This window comes from Polyergus mexicanus, unplaced genomic scaffold (assembly GCF_030449975.1).
Source record: "Polyergus mexicanus isolate NDT 795.1 unplaced genomic scaffold, iyPolMexi1.0 SCAF_23, whole genome shotgun sequence".
Classification (NCBI taxonomy): Eukaryota; Metazoa; Arthropoda; class Insecta; order Hymenoptera; family Formicidae; genus Polyergus; species Polyergus mexicanus.
In genome coordinates, this window is record NW_027223343.1 from 3676683 (window position 1) to 3701325 (window position 24643).

Here is a 24643-nt window from a genome sequence, read left to right on the forward strand (position 1 = left end):
CATCTCCTAAAATATCTAACATTCTTCTCGTTCTCGACATTCTGGAAAGAAGACGGTGTTGAGAACGTCCGGAACACCGTATATGGTATACGCGAAATGGAAAGCAGGATGTTGAGATACCGAATTTGAGAGAGAGAGAGGGAGAGAGAGAGAGGAAGTGTGTGTGTGCGTGTCATGTGTATATAGGCGGGTGTAAAGTGCGAAGGAAATGTCGTCGACGACGTCAGGCGTTGCCGCTCGTACGAAACAATGCACGTTGCGCGCCTTCCGTTCGAGATATGATTCGAGCGTGCCGTTTGCTCGACGTTTCACGTTTGCTCGCGCCAACGAGCGAGAGCGACACACGCGCACGCACGCACGCACGCATTGTGCACACGGGGTACATTGTACGCGGAAAGAGATGATACATATATATAAAGAGAGAGAGAGAGAGAGAGAGAGAGGGACAGAGTAGGAGGTTCAGCGAGAATCTAGCTATCGCGGCTTTACTATCTGACAGCCTCTTCCCTCGTCTTCTCCCTTTGTCATTGTTCCTCGCCTCCCACACGTCTACAGTGACTCGCGGCATGCCGCGAATTCAGGAAATGATGTCACTTTGTTACCTTTTTAACCAGCTATTGTTGCCTCTCGGTTAACGGTGAAAAGTGGAGCAGAATACCTAAGAGAATCGAATTATGTATCGGAGAAGGACAGAGATATTATTGAGATATTCCATTTTCAATAAATCTTCTCGTATTGTATATACGCGTATGGTACATACACGAAGGAGATTCAATCGCGAATTTAATCGGTATCGTTCTGGACATATTCAATTTCTACGAATGCTTTTGTCACCCCTGAAAATTGAGTCGGTCATGTCATTCGATCAGATTGACTAGCCCCGCGTCATAAAATAGATATTGTCGGAGATATATTACTATTTTTTTAAATTTCTTTAATTATACATTCTCTCTCGGCCACCATATAACGAACCATAAAAGTCAAGTGTAGGAAGAAATAATTTTAAGACAACCTCGAGCAAATATATTTTCCTGATTTAAATCTCGATAGAAAAAAAAAAAACGAAAAAAAAGAACGGCGCCTCTATTTTTATTTTTTTTCCCCCCTTTTTTTTTCATACACCTTTGACGAGCTTGCAAAGCGCGCGAACGTGTTTCATCCGCCGGTTTTTGAGCTACGCGAATCGATAAATTCGTAATCTCATCTCGCGATCCTGTTAGGCGTGCGCTAAAGAGAACTCGCGTCGTATGGCGGCGGGCAATAAGAGTTTGCGCCGGTCGAAATCGAGTTATTTACCTGATTGCGAGTTTTGTGAAAAATCGTAATGAAGTTCGGGTCGCGAGAGTATCATCCCTCAACTTTCGCAATTTAAACGTCGAGCCCGGTCGGATAATTGCGCAGGTCGCGGAAGCACGAGACACGCGGAATTAATACACACCCGGTACTCCTATCGCGCGCGCGAGACCTTTTCATCCCGAACTCGTTAATGTCTCTGTGAGTAAGAACGTCTTTCGGTCGACTCGATATAAGTTTCTCTCTTTCTTCCTATCTGTTCGAAACTTTGAGGATGTTTCGGCCGTACAATAGTAGCAAAAAAAAAAAAAAAAAACTGTCAAAATTAAAACAGACGATATATTTCTTATATTGTATTTTGGAAAATCAAATAAATAAATTTGGATTATGAGAAAAAATTAAAGTATCAAAAAAATAATATAGGTTTTGACGTCTTCATAAAAGAAAACAGTTGTAATTAATATTTTTCCTTATTTAGGACAAGAACTTTTGATCGTGAATACTCATTGAAATCAATTGCAAGAAACAAAACAAAAAAACTGTCAAAATTAAAACAGACGATATATTTCTTATATTTTGGAAAATCAAATAAATAAATTTGGATTATGAGAAAAAATTAAAGTATCAAAAAAATAATATAGGTTTTGACGTCTTCATAAAAGAAAACAGTTGTAATTAATATTTTTCCTTATTTAGGACAAGAACTTTTGATCGTGAATACTCATTGAAATCAATTGTAGGAAAAGAAAAAAAAAAAACCCGAGTAATTTAAGTATTTTGCTATTATTTTTTAAAATTATTTTTAAACGAGTTAGTGAATTTAAATGAAGTTTTGTATACAAATATTTATTAATATATGCGAAAATTTTTATTTCGCTGCCCAATGTTTTTTCCTCGTCAAACTTGTCAAGCTTTTGTCAATGTTTTGACGTATGATACACATACATGCTTAATTACTGAATCGCTATGTAGTTTATTCGCGTGAGAAATATATATTTGTATAGGCATTTATTAATTTCCTGACTTCGCGATCTTTATCTTTTCTGTTCCTCGCCCCGTATTAATATCCTACTTTGCCATTGTCTTTGGATTTACGGTAAGCTCTTCGTCTCGCGCCTCTTATTCAATTAAACTTTGCGAAAGAAACGGTAATGAATTTAGATATTCCGAGATGCGTTCAACTTGTAGAAAATGATACGTCTTCCATCTTCTCTCGTCGCGCTCGCGAGAGGCTCCTTCTCCGAGTTCATCGACACTATAGGGAATAAGCCACGGGATTAAGTTGACCGCAGTAGTATAAATCATTCTCCGGACAGACATTACGATTGCGGTCGATTCTTATAGCGTATTCCACTTTAAATACAAACCACCGATCACATAGTCACTACTGTTATCGCGTATCTACAGATCGGTTAAAGCAATTATAAGGGTGTACAAAATTTAATTATTAATATATTTTAATAATATCGCGAATGAAATTATTAATTAATTAATAATATTTCCTAGGATAAAAATATTAGAATATATTTTTAATAATATAGAATTAATAATATAATCTTTAATAATATACAATTCATAATATTGTTAATAATATAGAAAATATAAAACAAAATAGAGAGAGAGAGAGAGAGAGAGAGAGAGAGGTCAGAAAATAATTGCTAATAATTTATATTTCAGATCACGGGGAGAGATCGAAGCGGTTGATAGCTTCACGTCCGAAGTAACGCAAAGGTTGGAATCGGGCACGATCGCCAGCAATGATTCCCCAAGTAAGTCAAACGAGTTATCTAACGGCAATAAAGCCGCGTAGCGTATAATCGGTTCTCGCTGATAGTAGCAACTTCCTATCGGCTTTTCAGACGACGATTCGCTACCAGCCCCGTGTACTCGTTGATCGGCTCTATAGATAAGGAAACAGCCCAAGGCGCGATACGTTGGTTATATTGTCGATTGTCGCATATCTACGCGCCGTTTCCGTATATCGATCGATCAATGTGACCCGCTTTCTTGTTTCTCGCTCTCGGGTAGCGATTCTCTCTCTCTCTCTCTCTCTCTCTCTGCCCCCTTTCTTTTTACGCATAGCGAAGGATCCGTCGTCTTTCCGTTTGGAAAGTAATTCAACGTTCGGTGTGTCGTAAGGAAAACTAGCGACGGATTTCGCGGCTTTGACAGCTTTGGAGAGCCCGTTACTCGCGGAACAATTTCCATTTAACGCCTAGTGCCACCATCACGTAGCACAGTCGCATCCAGTATACATCTAATACAGTGGAATGGCGCGCTATTACATGGTTGCGTTTAGCGTTAATCCTGATAAACGTTAGAATTAGGCCGTGTAATGCGCGTGTATAAAGCCTAAACGTTGCGTTAAAACAGCTTTTGTAATAGCGGCGCTAAATCGGAGCTAGCACAGAAATTTCGTTTGACGGATTAAAATGGAAATTTCTGTGCGATACGTATAAAGAAAATTTTTTTAATTATATATACTTTTCACAAATATTAAATGATTAGCTTAGTTATATGTTAAAACAGGAGGAGACGGATAAATTTTATATATTAAATATAACAGAAATTTTTTGTTATATTTAATAGCTGGAATTTATTTAGAGATGAATTTATAAATTTTTATCTCTTTCTTTTTCTTCCCTCCTTTATTGGTAGAATTTTAGACACCCATATTAAGTTAGCCCCCCCCACCCCCACCAACGCCAAATTAAATCAAATACATCAAATAATTTAGTGCTAATTATGTGCTAATTAGTTGCCGTAGTCCGAATTTTGTTGCTCAAACCGTTTAGCAGGAATTTACATTCAAAGTGGGGGGTGTTAGCTTGACATTAAGCCAGCCCCCCCCCCATAGTGAAAAAAATATATAGAATGCTCGAATCAAAAAATAAAATACACTAGAATTTGTTGCTATTTTGTTGCTCTAAAATAACATAAAAATATTTTTAAAAAAGTATATAATTTAATTAATACCACTATATACTCAGTCTCGCCGCGCCGTACCATTCACTTGCGCGAAGTAAAAGTAAATAAAAAAATGTATCGCTCGCATGTATTTGGTACTAAAATAATCTGTGGACAATATACTGTCGAAATATATGAGAAACTGAATTTGTTGCTCGTCTTAAAGTATTAAAAATCGATACTTTGTCGTCGCGGACCCTATACGACGCGCTCTTATATTATATAAATTAACTAAAAGAATTTGTTGCTCGCATGTTTTTGGTATTAAAATAATCTGTGGACCATATACTATCGAGATATATAAAAGTTTGAATTTGTTGCTCTTTACAGAATACATATGATTATCTTTTATCGTTCTATATCTCGAAATTTCATTTTTGTTAATTTCAAACAGTTTTGCATATATGTATATATATAAAAAGACATAGCAGTGTCTTACGCCAATATGTAGTATATATGTTTCTTGAAAAGAGAAGCCTTTTCATGTCATCGTGCCGAAATGTTCGGCAGCGCTTTGTATCGTCTGAAAGTAGATAAAGGCACGTTTTGTTTTGACATCGGATCCGCGTCGCGCACGACTATCTCGCGTTCCTTCTTTTTTATAGATTCTTATATATTTCGATAGTACATCGTCCACAGATTATTTTAGTACCCAAAACATGCGAGCAACAAATTCTTTTAGTTAATTTATATAATATAAGAGCGCGTCGTATAGGGTCCGCGGCGACAAAGTATCGATTTTTAATACTTTAAGACGAGCAACAAATTCAGTTTCTTATATATTTCGATAGTATATTGTCCACAGATTATTTTAGTACCAAAAACATGAGAGCAACAAATTCTTTTAGTTAATTTATATAATATAAGAGCGCGTCGTATAGGGTCCGCGGCGACAAAGTATCGATTTTTAATACTTTAAGACGAGCAACAAATTCAGTTTCTCATATATTTCGATAGTATATCGTCCACAGATTATTTTAGTACCAAATACATGCGAGCGATACATTTTTTTATTTACTTTTACTTCGCGCAAGTGAATGGTACGGCGCGGCGAGACTGAGTATATAGTGATATTAATTAAATAATATACTTTTTTAAAAATATTTTTATGTTATTTTAGAGCAACAAAATAGCAACAAATAATACGTCTCGATAATCGCGCTTGTGCGAAGAGCGTTACGGAAAATTTAGGCTGGACGGATAGGTGGGGGGAGGGGAGGGGAATGTCGTCGAATATCTCTTCCAAGAACAGGAGCGAGCGAGTTTTTTGCGAGAAAAAAATCGTGCGCCAAAAAACCTTCGCGATACGAACAAGGATAAGATAACGAAGCTCGAGCGATACTTTTGCAATCTCGCGATTATTTTCTGGCGAAATTATACATATAATTGAAGAAGAATCATATATTTTAAAAGAATATTAAAGTATATTGAAATACGAAACGTGTGAAAAACGCGACGCGAAGCTTCACCAATTGTAAAATTTCTCATTTAGCTGTTGGTACTCGTGGTTTCTCGCGGCATTTCAGAGACATCGATTAACGTTGACACGTCACCCTTAATTGGATTTCAGTAACATCCATAGTTTTAAAACTAACCAATCACCAATCAAGAATCGAATGACCGTGATTGGTCAATTTTACAACCATGAATATTATTAAACCTGACGTGTTAATATAGTCGACTAACTGTCGACTAACCGAACACATTTTTTTTTTCTCTTAAATAAGAATATTTTATTAGGAATGTTCATATGTGGTGTGTGAGCTGCTTTTCAGATATATTCCTCCTTCAATCTTACACATTCTATTCAACGATTATTCTCGTTGTATTATCGTTTCGCCATGAAAATTGATCGAGATTTTGTAATATAAGCTCTCTCTCTCTCTTTCTCTCGAGCCGCGCTTCTTTGTTTATATCCGAATGTTTTCATCCAACTTTTTTGAACGCTTCTGTACCGAGACGTTCGGCGACGCGGTCCTCCCCTCTCCTCACCTATCCGTCCAGCCTAAATTTTCCGTAATCGTGTCAGTCTCTTCGCACAAGCGCGAGTCTCAAGACGAATTACGGTCGCGCTCCGTGTTTCTCGCGTCTTTTTATCCGTCGAAAGTGAGATCCGCGTACGAACGAGTGTCGGGGGGGTCTTGTATCGAATAACAGGCGATTATCCGAGTGTAATATATTAACCCGTGTAATCGTGATTAAGGCATCTTTCGATATATATATATACTCGCAAACGACAAGATTTTTCCCACGCATCTTTTATCTATCGAAAATGAATTTCGCATCCGAACGAATATTCGAAATATCCGAATCGAGAGTAATTTGTAGTTTTGATATATCGACTTTATAATACGATACAACGATCGATGAATACATTATTTAACATATTTTTAGGCGCTGAAATAATTTACTCGCTGTCGTATATAATAATATTGCGTTGAAAATATAAGCGCGTCGCGTTCCACACGTTTCTGCTTTAATATTCTTTAATATTGTTTTCAAATGTAATCCTTTTTTCAGAGTTATATTCACAATTTCATAAATCGAGATCGCAAAAGAGCGTCGCTCGAGCTAGTTTCATTTATCTCGCGCAGGATTCTTCGCGTACGGTTTATTTCTTGGAAGAGACGCGCTCGCTCCTTTTCCTGGAACGGATATTCGACGACGCGTTCCCCCCTCCCCATCTACTACTACTCAACCTGCCTAAATTTTCCGTAACCGTTACAGTAACCGTCGTATTGCGTTAGCGTGCGAGATTGAAATATTCTTTCCGTATTTCTCGCCTTTTTTTATCCATCACAAGTTTATCCCGTGTATAAAGTGGATGTCGTGAGTATCGGGAATGTCGATTAGAATCACGGAAAATCGTCTCCGTCCATTTATTAATACGCGATTATATGTTCTTTCATGTTTATAATCGGCATGGAAATAATTTTACCGCGTCATTGCATATGGCGGATTTTGGACTACGAGTGAAATAGTGATTATGAGAATAGTGATTGTGCACGAGTGGACAAATTGATAGACTGTCTCGTCTCAATTTGAAGCGAAGGGAGCAACCGGAAACGGAAAGGATCTCGCGATGACCAGATACGGAAAGAAGTGAGACATGCAAGGGCGGTGCATCGGTCGGTCAGTAGAATTTATTATTAAACATTTAAAATTGTCAATATAATTTTTAGTTTATGGAAACAATAGTATTGAAAAATCGGGGGGGGGGGGTTTATTAATGATTTATAGCTCATGTATAAATATTTAGAATTATAACTGACTATATTATTTTTGCCTTGATTATTTCTGTTATTCGTCATTAATGATTACTGATGATTTCATAATTATAATCGTTGAGCGCATTAATTTTACTATTTTATTAGCATTCGAAATCATCATTAATACGATTACATTTTATTTAACTCTGATCACTCTGTAATCTTAACATCTTTAACGCGTCATTTTTAGAAAATGAAAATTATCAAACATGTGCATTAACAAAATTAATCATATAAATATTTAGAATTAAAACTGACCATATTATTTTTGCCTTGATTATTTCTATTATTCGTCATTGATGATTACTGATGATTTCATAATTATAATCGTTGAGCGCATTAATTTTACTATTTTATTAGCATTCGAAATCATCATTAATACGATTACATTTTATTTAACTCTGATCACTCTGTAATCTTAACATCTTTAACGCGTCATTTTTAGAAAATGAAAATTATCAAACATGTGCATTAACAAAATTAATCATATAAATATTTAGAATTAAAACTGACCATATTATCTTTGCCTTGATTATTTCTATTATTCGTCATTGATGATTACTGATGATTTCATAATTATAATCGTTGAGCGCATTAATTTTACTATTTTATTAGCATTCGAAATCATCATTAATACGATTACATTTTATTTAACTCTGATCACTCTGTAATCTTAACATCTTTAACGCGTCATTTTTAGAAAATGAAAATTATCAAACATGTGCATTAACAAAATTAATCATATAAATATTTAGAATTAAAACTGACCATATTATTTTTGCCTTGATTATTTCTGTTATTCGTCATTAATGATTACTGATGATTTCATAATTATAATCGTTGAGCGCATTAATTTTACTATTTTATTAGCATTCGAAATCATCATTAATACGATTACATTTTATTTAACTCTGATCACTCTGTAATCTTAACATCCTTAACGCGTCATTTTTAGAGAATGAAAATTATCAAAATTAACAATATGCATGTCAATTTATTTTTTAATTTATGGAAACGATGATATTGAAAAATCGAGTTGTTTTTTGATTAATTATTTATAATCTGATAATCATATAAATATTTAGAATTAAAACTGACCATATTATCTTTGCCTTGATTATTTCTATTATTCATCATTGATGATTATTAATGATTTCATAATTATAATCGTTGAGCGCATTAATTTTACTATTTGATTAGCATTCGAAATCATCATTAATACGATTACATTTTATTTAACTCTGATCACTCTGTAATCTTAACATATATCTTTAACGCGTCATTCTTAAAAAAGCAAGAGGAGCAACAAATTCAGTTTCTTATATATTTCGATAGTATATTGTCCACAGATTATTTTAATACCAAAAACATGCGAGCAACAAATTCTTTTAGTTAGTTTATATAATATAATAGCGCGTCGTATAGGGTCCGCGGCGACAAAGTATCGATTTTTAATACTTTAAGACGAGCAACAAATTCAGTTTCTCATATATTTCGACAGTATATTGTCCACAGATTATTTCAGTACCAAATACATGCGAGCGATACATTTTTTTATTTACTTTTACTTCGCGCAAGTGAATGGTACGGCGCGGCGAGACTGAGTATATAGTGGTATTAATTAAATAATATACTTTTTAAAAAATATTTTTATGTTATTTTAGAGCAACAAAATAGCAACAAATTCTAGTGTATTTTATTTTTTGATTCGAGCTTTATATATATTTTTTTCACTATGGGGGGAGCTGGCTTAATGTCAAGCTAGCACCCCCCACTTTGAATGTAAATTCCTGCTAAACGGTTTGAGCAACAAAATTCGGACTACGGCAACTAATTAGCACATAATTAGCACTAAATTATTTGATGTATTTGATTTAATTTGGCGTTGGTGGAGGGGCTAACTTAATATGGGTGCGTACGACAAGGATATAACGTAGAATTTTTGAACACGTCCACGTATATGAAAAATTCCCTTTCATCCTCCGTGCGACACATATATGCTGTACTAGCAACGTAGGAACAGCATATTTTCTTGTTAAATTGTGACGAAAATCTTATATGTGTCAAATTGAGATAAAATTGAAACAAAATGCTTATTTAGAAAGTTTTCTCATATGTATATACATCAATTCACAAACTTTTTTATGGTGTAGAGATTTTTGTATTTTTTTGTATTATATATATATATATATTTATATTATATAAATGTACACACATACACATTTACATATAATGCGAATATACAGGGTGGCTCCGAATGTTCCGGCCAAACTTTGAGATATTATAGGAAATTTAATTTCTGAACAAAAAATTGCCTATAAACATGGGTCGAAAGATGCTTCCTTAAGAAGTTATCGCTCAAAAACCTCTGATGCAAAGGAAGGGCAAAAGATGAAAAGAAAATGAAACTGAATAAATTTCTTGAAAAAACGATATATAAAAAAAAAAAAAATCTTTTTCTTTTATGAAAATAAAATAAATCTTTTTAAACTAAAATAGCACGTAATAGTAAAAAATGAATAAACACGTGAAAAAACTAACTGTTTTCGAAATGTCCCCCCCTAGCTCCAATACACTTTCGACATCGAGTAATGACCGATCTAGTCGCTTTACAAATTTCCTCCTGATTCAACTTTAATCGATCTAACAATAAGTAACAAAAGCACTTTTCGTACGCTCGAAACTGGTTATATCAAAATCTATGGAACGTACAACAATCATTTTGATCTCGTTTGAAAGAGAATTTAATTTTCTACAACTTTTGTTTCGATACTTTTTGTTAATAGACGCACATTTTCCATGATATTTGGAAAAATGTGTAAAATAATCACGATTTCAGAGATTCTTGAGCGATAATTTCTTAAGAAAGCATTTTTCGATCCATGTTTATAGAAAATTTTTTGTTCAAAATTAAATTTCCCACAAGATCTCATAAAGTCTGGCTGAAACGTTCCGGGCCACCCTGTATATATTATTTCCCGCGCAAGTAAAAACATACGTGTTACACGGATTTTTTTTTATCCATAAATTCGTACATAGTATTCAACCTCTCAACTACTTGCTGATAGATTTCGTATTCAGTGTTATTTCCATCTCTCTCTCTCTCTCTCTCTCTCTCTCTCTCTCTCTCTCTCTCTCTCTAAAAGTACTGAACTCATTCTATTCACACACCGGGCGCGAAGATCGAAGGCAGGGAAAGGAGTAGGTACTCGGCGAGAAACGAGGCAGGAAACGAGAGAAGACGAATAAATTTGCGGCAAACCATCCCCTCGAAACGCGGCATGCAAATGGCTCCCGGGGCAATTTCAAATTTTACGATTCTAAAAGTCGTAGGTGCGACATTCCCTCCCGCCGCTACTTCTACCACCGTGAAAGTTACCCCTGCGGCTTTCCATCCGTCCTCCCTATCGGCGAATCGTATTCGCCCCTCCCGTTAAAATGTCTTGCTAAAAAGTTCTCATTCGCGGAAATTGTTCATCGCGCAACGCGTCCGAAGGAGGATATTCCCGTCACGTTCGCTCAATTATTATATCTAAACGAAAGCACGCGAATCCCATCGCCGACTTTTTCTCCGGAACTCAATCAGGTCGGAAATGTCGCGAAAAGAGCTCATTAAATGCCCTTTGGGGAAGTGTTCCTATATGCGATTATCCCTTCACTCACGATTCAGCCGAATTGCTCGATCATTTTACATCATTTTGTAAAATTTCGCTTTTACCGATTATAAATATTATTCATTAATTAACAAAATAAATTATATATTTATAATAAATTGTATAAATTATAACTGATGAAATAAAAAGTTCATAAGTTTCAATCGAAAATTATTTATTTTTAATTGATGTAAACTCTTTAAAATATTGTGTATAATATATGTAATATATTAAAAATAAATGACAAAAGATAAAATTAATTAAAAATAAATTACAAATTTTTCATTAAAACATGTATTTTTTATTTTATAAATATATGTATGTATATATATATATATATTTTTTTTTTCAAACTGAATTAAGAATAAAATATAGATACGTTTGATAAAGCGCTTGGTATATAAAAGGATACTTGTAGAAACTCGCTGTATTCATCGATCTTGGTTAATCCATCTATGTTATTGAACGGAGGAGAACGACGTTATCCTCGAACAGTTTCGAGAAATGAATTTCGGCACGATGTGCCTTTCCTTTCAGCGCTTTAACGAAATTTTAAGCATATCCGCGGCCCAAGGTCGATTCCCATTTCCGGCATCTCGCACAGCGTCTCTCCCAATTAAAGAGCCCGCCGAAGTTTCTTGCGCTGCGAGCACCAATTTCCTCGCGTATCTCGCCAAAGACTGGATGCGCAATTCTCGCCAATCTAAGTTCGCGACGACTTTAATTATGCGTAGGCTACATCGAGCATCCGGAACAACGGGACGGGGGGGAAAAAAAAAGAAAGAAAAAAGAAAGAAAGAAAAAAAGAAGAGATAGAGAGATCGAGAAAGAGGAGAAGCGCGCTAAATTCAGAGCATTCTCCCGCGACATTAAGAGCGTATAATATCGGGCGACATTTTTTCGATCGGTGAATTTCTTTCGTATTGAATCCCTTGCCAATCGCACGTTCCGCCTTATTATCGAGCTATGGAACAATCGCGTATTTCTCTTGCCTCGATACTGATAACTCCTCTCGTATTTTTTGCCCCTAATCTATTGTGCCGCGTTACAATAGATATCAGTAGTTGGACATTTCCAATCTGAGCATTATCTCTTTGTTCCTCGTTATCCGCGATGATATTATAGTGAAACGTCGATTCGTTCGAGGTTCTCGAAACCATCTCTCCGGACAATCCATTTCTATTACGTGATGTTACATCATTTTATTAATGATTATATTTTTATTAATGATAAACTATAAATAAAGATTCTCTCACTTTCGCTAAAAGGTTTAATGATAAATGTCATTATTATGTCGATAACGCTACCAGTAATAATTAATAATATGCACGATGTTGTCGATAAAATTATTTCTACCTTCAAATTTAATTTATCTCTCGCAGAGAGCTTCCATCTTAAAGCGCTAAACGTTTAAATCTTTTCTGTAGCCCTTTTCTCGCGTTTGATGATAATCACCGATAACACTGTTCCGATAACGCCGCTATACGACAACATACCTTCAACGCCCGCGCAATCTCTACTAACGGTCGCAATTTAAAACCGTTAAACGCGCACAAACGAATCTTTCTTTACGATCGGGAAATTTATACGATCGCGCTCGATTTTCGCTTTGCACCTACAGGAGCGCTTTCGTTCCACTCGCTAACTGAAATATTGCGCCGATAACGAGGACATACGCCGACCGTGTGGAAGTTAGGGCTCGGAAAGAGAGAGATAGGGAAACTATCCGATATCTAGGGTAACGTAAAAAAAAAAAAGAGATTCACAAATATGAATGATACATAGGATTCATAGAAATATATCGAGCTAACATAATAGATTCGCAAAAATCTCTTTTGAAATCTGAGATTATAAAAATTTATTTTTAAAAGCTGATATTAATAGATAATATAACAAGGTGGCCCGAAATATTCCAGCCAGACTTTTTGAGATCTTATGGGAAATTTAATTCCGAACAAAATATTTCCTATAAACATGGATCGAAAAATGCTTTCTTAGGAAATTATCGCTCAAGAATCTCTGAAATCGTGATTATTTTACACATTTTTCCAAATATCATGGAAAATGTGCGTCTTTTAACAAAAAGTACCGAAACAAAAGTTGTAGAAAATTAAATTCTCTTTCAAACGAGATCAAAATGATTGTTGTACGTTCCATAGATTTTGATATAACCAGTTTCGAACGTACGAAAAGTGCTTTTGTTACTTATTGTTAGATCGATTAAAGTTGAATCAGGAGGAAATCCGTAAAGCGACTAGATCGGTCATTACTCGATGTCGAAAGTGTATTGGAGCTAGGGGGGGGGGGGACATTTCGAAAACAGTTAGTTTTTTCACGTGTTTATTCATTTTTTACTATTACGTGCTATTTTAGTTTAAAAAGATTTATTTTATTTTCATAAAAGAAAAAGATTTTTATTATTTTTTTTTATATCGTTTTTTCAAGAAATTTATTCAGTTTTATTTTCTTTTCACCTTTTGCCCTTCCTTTGCATCAGAGGTTTTTGAGCGATAACTTTTTAAGGAAGCATCTTTCGACCCGATGTTCATAGGAAACTTTTTGTTCAGAATTAAATTTCCTATAAGATCTCAAAGTCTGGCTAGAACGTTCAGGGCCACCCTGTATAAGCAAGCTTTTTGAGAAATTAATTAAAATGTAGATCAATTGAGATGCGTTATTGAAATTCTTCACAAAAGCTAAAAAAAGAAAGAAGAAAAAAAAATCACGTGTCTTTCTGTCAAATTTAATTCGCCTTTAATTGATTACCCTTTTTCGCCTATTTTCGTGAATATTGACACTATATCACTTTTTAGATTTTCCGATTCTTTTTCGCGATCACCCTATACATTGCCCATCGCACCGGGATCCATCCCGTCCAAGTGGCGAGCACGTACGTGTAATCTCGCCGCATACACGCGCGATTCCGCGCCAGATATCAGGGAGCACGACCGGAGAGCTTACCGGGGGATCAATGGTCGTTCAGTGGCGTTTTATCCATCCGGGTTTAAGCGTTAATTTTTACGAATGAACTGGGTAACCGAGCCGCGAGCGCGGCTTTGGCGGGCGTGCGTGCGGCATTTATCGAATTTACAACTTTCACGTGTGCCGCGTGAATTTATCGATGGGATTTGATGGAATTCGCGAACGGTATCATCGTACGCTTCGTGTAGCTCGCACGCGTCACGAGTTATGCGAGATTTCGAGAGACAATAAAATGTAAAATACTTCATCCCGTTATATGTATATTTCGAGATAATAATTTTAAAGACACATAGAGTATTATTTATATTTTTATCGATAAAGGCAAACTATATAAACATGCAGCAATTTAATTAAACAAAGGACATAATTGTATAAATGATGGATTACTCAATCCATTTAAAGTATAATGCAAATAAAATAATGTTTATCTTAAATCAAATACTAATGTATTCTGTTTTAGTTCGCAGAAATATAATCTATCGAGTTTTAAAATTATAATAAAAAGAGATGATACGAAAAGATTTAATTTTCCATTAAATTAAAAGGCAAAACTACTTTTGTATTACTTTGTCATTAAACTTTAAGAAGAATTTAAGTGTGATAATAGAACGGTGATTCGCTCTTCCTTCTCAAAGACGGTTATGAGCGACTAGCGTTAACATTGTAAGTGTTCTGTCTTAGATTTGAATATTTCAAAGATTCATGAATATTTACACTTACCGATGTTATCATGAGCATAAATACGGTTTTAGCTCGCGGATTATTCTCGCATAAATTATCCGCGGTAATAACGCGAATAATTATCTAATTTACTTGTCGCGGTTAATTTTATACGCGCAAGAGCACCTCTTTTTCTCGTGGCTTTTTAATGTGTCAATGTATATATTCCTTTATGTAGATTACATTGATATCGCGCTTATCTTACGTTATTTCGTTTGCCGCGAATTAATTATATCTTTCGACTTTTGACAGAAGATATTTTATTTTTCCTGAAACATTTCAACTCCTTTTTTTTTTTTTTTTAGAAATAAATTCTTTTCCCTTTTATATAAATTTTCAAAAATTAGCGATGATCGTAAAATGTTTCTTCTCTTGCTGCAATAAATATTATATAGGGCAAATCTGTGTCTATCCAGTTGACCAGTTGTGTCTAACGGGTGACGCAGGTAATTGCTTATGGCCCAATTCGTGCTTAATGATTCATCGTTTCGGTTGGATCGCGAAATTCGATACGAGCGATAATGAGAATTAATCGCGCGTATCGATTAGCATCAATATAAAATAATAGATATAATGATCCGCGGTTTTTATCTATTATTATTATTACAATTTCAACCAAGTACGGGATAAAAATAGTGGAAACGAAATTTTTAACCGACTTGTCTCGGGCGAACTATTTTTTATATCTAGTTATTTACATTGCATAAAAAATATTACGCGCGTGCAGAGATTTTTGGATTAACTTTTCGTGACATTGAAAAAATTTTCCCGATACACACGAAATACGTTTTAATGGTTACGAAAAATTGCGGACGCTATCGACGAATGAATAATTTTCTCGTTTCGTCGAACGTGCGCGTTGCTCGTTGGATATTAAAGGCTAATATACGCGATGCCGATGCGTTTAAAAGCCGCGATTTTAATATTCGCATCTCGACCTCCTTGTATCCAACAACTCCGCGATCTCCTGGCGATTGTTGGGATCAGGGGAAGCTGAAGCTTCGCGAGAACGCGAAGGAGGAGAAGTCGCTCTCGTTTCGACCACGTGTCTCACGAAGATGATCCCGACAAAACCGAAAGACAATCCGACTCGGCGACTTAACAGCTGTCTGTCGGCTTAACCGGAGACGGAAGAGGAAGCTGGGAAAAAGCGATGGCAACTCGCGAACGGGTCAGGGGAGCTTAGTATGCATTGCGTGATAGCTCGTATATATCCATTATATTACGCTCTTTCTCCCTCCTCCTCTTCAACTATATTCAGCGGAAGAGATTTTCTACCGGATGGTTCCTCGCTATTACCCAGCCTCTCTCTCTCTCTCTCTTTCAATGCTTACTCTCTCATGTATACATATATATATATATATGCTCCTTTATGCGCACGCGTTATATCAGACCGGGTGAATTTACGTGAATGCGATCCCGATTTCACGTATACGTTGGCGAGCAATCGCGATAGTGAGAAAGGGAGGAAATGGGGCGCGAGGGGATGCAGGCGCGAAGGGGATGAGGATGGCAGCGATCTATGCGACGACCACAATCCGCGCGATCATCCTCGCGTGCACGCGAGTCGCATGGACGTGATTTTGTCGTCGGTAGGGAATCGGGGGGTTGAATTGCACGAGGGTGGGACGTGCTAACGCGAAACTCCTTAACACGCCTTAACGACGTACGTACAAATAAGTCCTTCGGAAATCTCGCTTTATTCTATCGCGCGTTGTTATGGTATGCGCCTCGTCTTTTTTTGCGGCATTCTATTATCTCAATTTCGGCCCCGCGATTGCTTTCCTATATACGCGGAGGGGGGGGGGGGGAATTGTCTCTCGTTATCGTTCCCGTCGCAAGGAGCGGGATTTGAGCTCTCTATTTCGACGTTTCATTTCGGTATTCTCTCTTAACGAGAGAATTCCAGCCTTAAGAATTTAAAATCGACTTGGAGTATCTTTATACCGTACATGCAAAGTACACACTGTGGAACGTGATGAAGCGGCATCGAGATAAAAAAGAGACTTTAAGATTATGCAATCTGTAGGAGAATTACCAAGGAATAATCTCACGGCAAATCGAAATTAAATTTAATTTCTCATTCCTCTTATACTTAAATGGCTAAGTTTAATTATTTTTATCCTAATGGAAAAAGATATCTTTGTTGACGGGTTAATTGTCGTTTCATATAAAAATTGCTCTATTTCGTTATAAATTGCGAAATTAAATAGAAACGGAGTTATCGTAATCGCTTACGCACATTAATATATGCATATTATTGTTTACGATTATCGTGCGCGGTTTCCATGAATCTTGTATACAGAAGAGGTGGACGTTAAGGATGTGTTACAAGCAAGCTGAGGAAACGGAACGGCTGGTGAATAAAATAAAATTTTACAATCGTTCGAGGCTTCGCCTTTAATTTTATCGCCAGCTGTTTTCCGTCAGGCTTGCCATTGTCCATTAGAAGGGAATTTAATTTTTTGCAGGCTTAAGTGTTAGTACCGGTGATTTCGTTCGCGTTTAAGGCCATCGTTGCGGATATTGCGCGCGGTCGATATATTTTTGGAGTTCGCTGTTATCGTATCAGGATAGACGAAATTATCGTCAACGCGTCTTTTACGCGTCTCGCCATTTCAGATATTATTAGGATATTAATATAATTGTGATCGTTCGTGAAACGATCGTTACTTGTCCGATGTTTACCTACGATAAGAAATTTAACAAAAAAAAAATTAATTATTTCGGATATAAAAATATTTTTGACCTTTGCGTTTCTGAATATTGGAAAAGAAATCTGATGAAAAATATAAGAAATTTTCTATTTTTAAAAAATATTTTTGACAACGAATTATGGTTAAAACCTTCAATAGTACGATATATGATAAAAATTCTATAAAATAATATAAAAAGTTGAAACTAAACTTAACACGTATCGATATTGAAAGATTTTAAAATTATTTTTTTAATTGCACAATTTGATACATAATTTGTTGCGATCTTTGATCTAAGCGCACAGAAAAATTCTCCATCATACGAATCGGGATTGCCGGAGGCCAATGACTTATTGAAGCAATCCGCGTTTTTATCACGAGTCTTTCATTTCGCGAGCACTTACGTATTATCATCTCTCTGATTATCGCGATGGTGCGTTAATGCTCATTAAGAGTCATCTCAAAATTGCCCCTGTCGGGGGAAAAAAAAAAAAGTAAGAGAATTCATTGATAACGGCGAAGAGCCATACACCGTCTTCTACGCGGAAAGAAAGAATCTATTTGTAATAAATTCCAGATAATCGAGAACAATTCAATTCGCGTAGAATTTGATCTCGTACAATTAAAAGGACGAATCGATCGAGATCTCGCGTGATCGCGCGAACAAGCTCGACCTCTCCTGCCTTTTTCCTCCTTTTTCCGGCGAAGAGGAGGATATACTCGTATTGGCGCGGAATTTTTCCCATGAAATCAATCAGCCCGACTGAATTCAGCGTTGCTGCATTTCGCATCCATGGGCGAGATGCGCGATTCGTCGTCGTCTTCGTCGGCCTCTCTTCACCGATTCCTTTCACGACGTCCTCAATCCCCTGCCTCGCAGGCAGGAAAGGAAAATACGTAAACGAAAGTAGATGTATGCTGCATAGATAGGATTCTCCCGCCTATACGCATAGACGAATCGCTGCGAGTTCGTTGGCTATGATTATACGAGGGTCCGATATCTTTTCACCGATCCTTTTACCGGATATTCCATGCCAAGCAATGACAGTCTTGCCCGTGAAATGCCAGGAGTCATAGCTGTCGTCGGGATTTTTTTTTTTTCTTATATAAAATATAAAATAACTTCTTCTTTCTTGTTAGAATTTTATTGTCCTAGTTTCGGGCCATCATCAGCGAGGAAATTTAGATTTAGTCGTGCATGCTTTATCCGTGACCCCAGCTCGGTTCTTAATTAGCCCGTTCCCTTCTGTCATTGAATATTTATATGAGAGCCTCATATTTTAATTTTTAATTATTATAAAGATCATTATTTTACATATTTTTAAATAACTATTGTCCTTGCGTACATTTTACATTTATTAATATCGTTAATTTTATTTTATGTTTAGAGAGAAAAAAAATCAACGTCTCTTTTTTAAAAAGAATACAATAATTCTTACGCTGAAAAATTTTATTCTCAAATTTATGATCCGTTGCTTATTTAATATTGATATAATTTATGTTTTTTTTTTTTATTTATCGAAAAGAAAAATCACACGAAGCTTTGAGTGTAAAACTGAATTGTATTCATTTAATATATTTGCCGCGATTATATTTTACACGCATCATCTTATGCTTGACGGAATTCTAATTATGAAACTTTCTGTAGATCGCACATAGTCTTCGTCTCTCTCTCTCTCTCTCTCTCTCTCTCTCTCTCTCTCTCTCTCTCTCTGTTATATCTTCTTATTTCGTTATAGATGCGTGAGATTAAGCGGACTGGCTGCGAGATCCGTCGTTATTCCGCTTGATTATCGGCCCGGCACCGAATTAGCGTCCTTAGTATCATCCTCTGTGTTCTCGCTCACACTTTTTCCCCCGATCCTATCCTCTTACCTTCTTTGTCGCTCCCCCTTTCTTTGTTCACTTTATTTACCTCGAAGCTCGGTCTTTCGCTGCATCCTCTTTTACGCTTGCGAACCATCCAGTCGTCCCCTTCCTCCATCCCCTTTCCTCTTCTCCAGCCTTCAGATCCCTTTCTCTCCACGGTGGCACAATCTCGTGGCTAGTGAAGCGTGTAAGAGGTTGCTTGCTTTTTCTAATCTAGCTGCTACGATAGAGAGTTGGGCACGATCGACGCTCTAAGCAGCAATTTACATGTAAGCTGCCACCCCCGTATCCCTTACGCCCGATCGTAATTACGTTCGCACCAGGGGATAATCGTCGCCTGTCTTTATAGGAAGATGTATAATCATACGATGTACTCGGCGATGTCGTAGGTTTTACGCTTTCTCAAATCTCGCGCCGGTCATCGATGATTGTGTCAGTTCATTGGAAACATTATTGTTGATCACAAAAAATGGAAAAAAGGATCGAGCATAAGTATATTAAACACAGTATATTAAATCTTCATTTAATTCCTATTTATCAAGAGATTTTATAATTTTAAAGCTTTTTTAATGTATGTGTAATTTGTGAATTTTATTGTATAAAGAAAAAAAAAATTACAATCAATAGGCAAGAAAAATAAAATTCTAGCATTGTTCTTTGTTAAAGGAAGCGATGAAGCGTTATTAAAAAATTTAAATGTCTCCGGAATTGTCCTGCGATCGCGCTTCGCACGAAATCACACATCGCAGGAAGTAGGCGAGGCTCGTTCATCCTCATTTCTCTATCCTACCTTCTCCTATTCTGTATATTCACCAATCCCGATTATCGGCCTCTGATAATTGAACGTCTTGGAATTGATATCGTTTGCGCCGACGTCACCGACGGCGGTTCCCTGTCAAACTTTTTCCGCGGGATACTCTATAATATCTCTATCTACCTACAATTACGCCGTAATTAAGAACGGCGAGGGGCGATAATTAAAGATTAAGATACTTGCCAGCCGGGGAGGAGCGCCTGTAGAAGTGACAACATCGCCGCAAGCAAAGCAGCTCGGCGATATTAAACTCCGTCTGGTACGAACTACGCCGTGCCGGTGTAAAGTCGGCCATTGACTACTTGCGGATAATCGCTGCACCTCGTTCCTACGTTAGCGCCGAGACGCAATAAAATATAAGATAAAATAGAGAGAAGCAACAGACAGTAAATAGACGAGGTCAATTTTTATCTTTACAATAAATGCGATGCCAATAAAAAAAAATTCAGACATTTTATATATCATATTTTATAAAATTTAGAAGAATCAATTAATTGTACTGATAATTGAAAATTCACTAAAACCCTTTTCCCCTCTTAAAAGAAAAATTAAATTAAAAAAGAATTAAACACTAAAATTGTTTAAATATTTCTCCTCGATTAATTTCAATTGCAACAAATTAATTTATTATTTACATCTTTATATATATTAAACAAAAGTGATTTAATTCGATTATTATATCTAGCTTTTATCACATTTATCCTATTATACATAAAAGCGGGGATTGTATAATTTTGATAGGTGAAGATAATATGAGTAAAGCATACACACATGGTTAGAAAATAATTAGAGCTCACGTCTTCCTTATTATAACATGGGAATATTTTGTTAGTTTATTTGCAATAATATCGATTTGTACAATCAAAATGCATAAAACTGTTTAATCCGAACAATAATCAGCTATCTCATCGAATCGAAGATAAACACGTCTCTCTTTTCTCATTTCTTTCGTTTTCCTCCCTTTTCTATCTTTCGGCAGTTTATAATCCGTCTTTATTTTGTTAAATATCATTACAAGCCTGTTTTCTCAAAAACTCACAATATGGTATATTCAATATTACTCAATAATGAAAGACCAAAGTTAAATAAAATTAATGTCGTAATTTTAATCTCTGTAACAAAGGAATAATAATTCTAAGATTTCAATGATAAGCATATCACTGCAAAACTACAAAAATAAATGTAATATTTCTGATATACATATATCGTCCCTTTAATATTTTTATGCGTGAGTTTTTTTTTTAATTTTTAAATAAGATAAAAAAAATTTTTTCCTCTATATTATAAAATACTGTTAGCTATAATAAATACCCGAGAATTTTTAATAGTTCGTAAATATGGTATATTCGTCGGTATTAATAAAATACTATTCTGTGGCAAAAAAAAAAAAAAAAAAAAATCCTCTCATGAGACGAGCTTCGGCTCATGTTATACGAAACTGTATTACTTTCGCGCGTTAATGAGTAAGTTGCGAAGCAGCTATTTAATCGTTACGGGGCGAATAATGCGAGGCGTATAAATGGGGCGCGGGCGAAGAAACAAAACTCGGCTGTTGTGAACAATGGGTTCGTTAACAGCGGTGTTTCATTACTACTAAAACAAATTTTCTGGATGCTTTGCAATCATCGAGTCATTCAACTCGGCGCGACGTTTTGACGACGCGACGGATGCACGCGAGTGCGAAGTTGTCGATACCTTCTGTCAATACCATCGCGGCGCTGCCGCTGATTTGTTAAAGTTCCACCGAAGAGACCCGAACGCTATATATTCTGATCGTGTATACACGGTGCCTCCGAACAGATATTTTAATATTTATTGCAAATTAACATGTAATTTTTTAGAGGAGAAACACCAGGATCCTCTGCATATTTACGTAACGATTTCTAAATTATTATTTTTCCTCCTCTTTTCGTCCTCTTCTAAAATCAATTCGCGCGATTATAAAAATCGTGAAATTGTAATAGATTCGATTGCGGTTGCTTGCGATATTTTCAACAAAGTTTCACGATTGGCAAAACGTCATGTCGGGCAAAACTTCAACCCGATACGAAAAATAGGAGCGTTTGTTAACCAAACATTATTTATAGCTCTCGTGTAACTTGTCCTTTGTAACTCGGTCACCGTCCATGTTATTTTATTGTTCGACGCCTCGCCCACTAACTTCCTAAAATGTTCGCAAAATTGGTACGTAGATGGATCTCTCGCGTTCAACGAGAGATAGAACCAAAGGTAGTGTAAATCGAGCTTACAATCCAATCAGACAGTCCCCGACTCTGTCTCTCTTTCGAGCGCTCCAAGGTTCGTCAGACGCTCGAGGGAAGAAAGCGATGACGAAAGTGAGAGAAAGAAGAAGACTACCGAGGCAAGAAGATGTGTCTATATGTATGTGTACGTGTACGTGTGTGTGTGTGTGTGTCTATGCGCGTTTGAGAGGCGAAGGATGGTAGCGGCTCAGAGTGACGATCGAGAAGAGGGCGAATAGTAAGGCAGAAGCGTCAGGGCCGCAGAAATAGCCTCGGGGATGGTTTGAGTGAGGGATGGCGTATAGCTGCAGCAGCGCGGGGGCGAAAAGGAGAGACGCGAAGAAGGGAAGTGAAGGGGTGGAGACGGGAGGAGCACGGGGGGAGGGGGAGGGGGGGGGAGGAAGAGTAGTCGGTGATCCTCGGCCGAGGATTGGGCGGCCGGCAGACAGGGGACACGCAGATATTTCCGAGTACATTTTTGATGGGATTTTTAAATGAGCTCCAATTGCGTTAAACGCTACGGCTCCTCGACTTAAGGCAAGATTTCCTTAAACGACGTTTCAGAGCCTCTCACGGAGGCCTCGACGCTGTCTCGACGTTCCGGAATGAAAATTACCGGAGGTCGGGGGGGGGGGGGCTTCGGTCCTCCCTCCCCTCGGCAACCATCGTTCTTGTTTCCTCTTCCCCTCGTTGCTTACGGTTTATTTATTACTGCGCGCGGATTGGCGGCATATTAGCGAACGACATCGGTTAACTCCTGGATAATTGTACGAGTATCTTATAGGAATGCGAGTGCGATCTCGCTGAGAATATTCGCGGCCTTCCTCGACGCTACAGTTTTAAGAATTAAATTTTTACTATCGAGAAACTAATTTTAAAAACTCATCAGGGGAAAGAGAGAAGAAGAAGAAGAAGGAAGAAGCGCATATTAATCTCTTATATCCCTGCAACGCATCTTATATATCAAACTTAAGATTGCTTGAGAGTCCGATAATCGTCGTACTGCGTCGTCTTACGAAATTGCGTATAAATTGCGGAGAGAGCTGGGACACGAATTGAAACACGATCGTGAGATCGTTGCGTCCGCAATTAACAAGTTATTCGCTATAACCTATGCCGTAATTTTTACAGCAAGGATACTTATCGCGATACATCGGATATATCGAGAGGAAAGATGTTACGGAAAGATTGCGCGAAATAATTGTATGAAAAAAAGATGTATCATTATAAATATAAATGGGAGAGAATTTCGCGTAAAGTCAATTACGTGTGCGAGATACGCGGGTAAGAATGAAGTAAGGTAGAAAGATAAGAAGAAATAAATTGCGCCGAGTCTAAGTGTGCTTTTACGGCGACGATGAGACATGTGTTAAAACCAACAAGGTAGAAGTATAGACAGGGATGGAAGCTTCTTCCCTACAGTGAAGTACCATCCGAGAATTAGAAGTAAACTAAAAGGGAAAAAGAATTTAGAGAGATAGTGAATCTTCCAATTATATTTTTCTTTTACCGTGAATGAGTAACTGAACATTATTTTCAAAAATAGATAGATATTGGCGTAAACAAAAAAAAGAAAAAAAAAAGATAAATCTGTCCGAAAAATATTCTAAACTATTGCTAATTTTGAATTTTTTTTTTTTTTTTTTTTTTTTTTTTTTTTTTTTTTTTTTTTTTAACGACGTAATCTACATTATAAATGAGACTCTATTTTATATATATAAAATATAATAGAAATTGTCTATATACGAAACATACGATACAAACAACGTAAGGATTGTACCGAACGTCGGAGCTCGCTAAACACAGAGCTAGGGCGCAGTTAACGGCCACTTATCGAATTAGAAGTTTAACCGTGACACGTAATTTCGTGGCAGTAAGAACGTAATTGGCACTTAATCCCGTTAACGGGACGTTAACACGTAGCGACGATCCTTGGATGATATCCCCCGTTATTATTACGCGTATAACGATGCATCCCCCAGTGACGGTCGCGTGGATCCTAAAGACTCGTCTCGCTCTCGGAGAGTATCGACGTGCACATATTTCCACTGACGACGACGTCCTGGGTCACCTTTACGCGGCATCTTCGCCGGAGCGCAGTAACATTGCAGCTGCGTCGACGAGAAACGGAAATGGA

At 36.7% G+C, this 24643-nt stretch overlaps 1 protein-coding gene across 2 annotated transcripts in view; it reads left to right on the forward strand.

Moving 5' to 3' along the window:
- The first annotated feature begins 6175 nt into the window (after positions 1-6175).
- Positions 6176-24643, forward strand: part of Scgdelta (sarcoglycan delta) — a 306288-nt gene continuing 287820 nt past the window's right edge. The window contains exons 1-2 of one of the 2 annotated variants that reach the window (XM_070313005.1): positions 6176-6431; positions 6988-7392. The gene's annotated coding sequence lies outside the window, so the exon portion shown is untranslated. The other variant, XM_070313008.1, reaches the window with a different exon arrangement.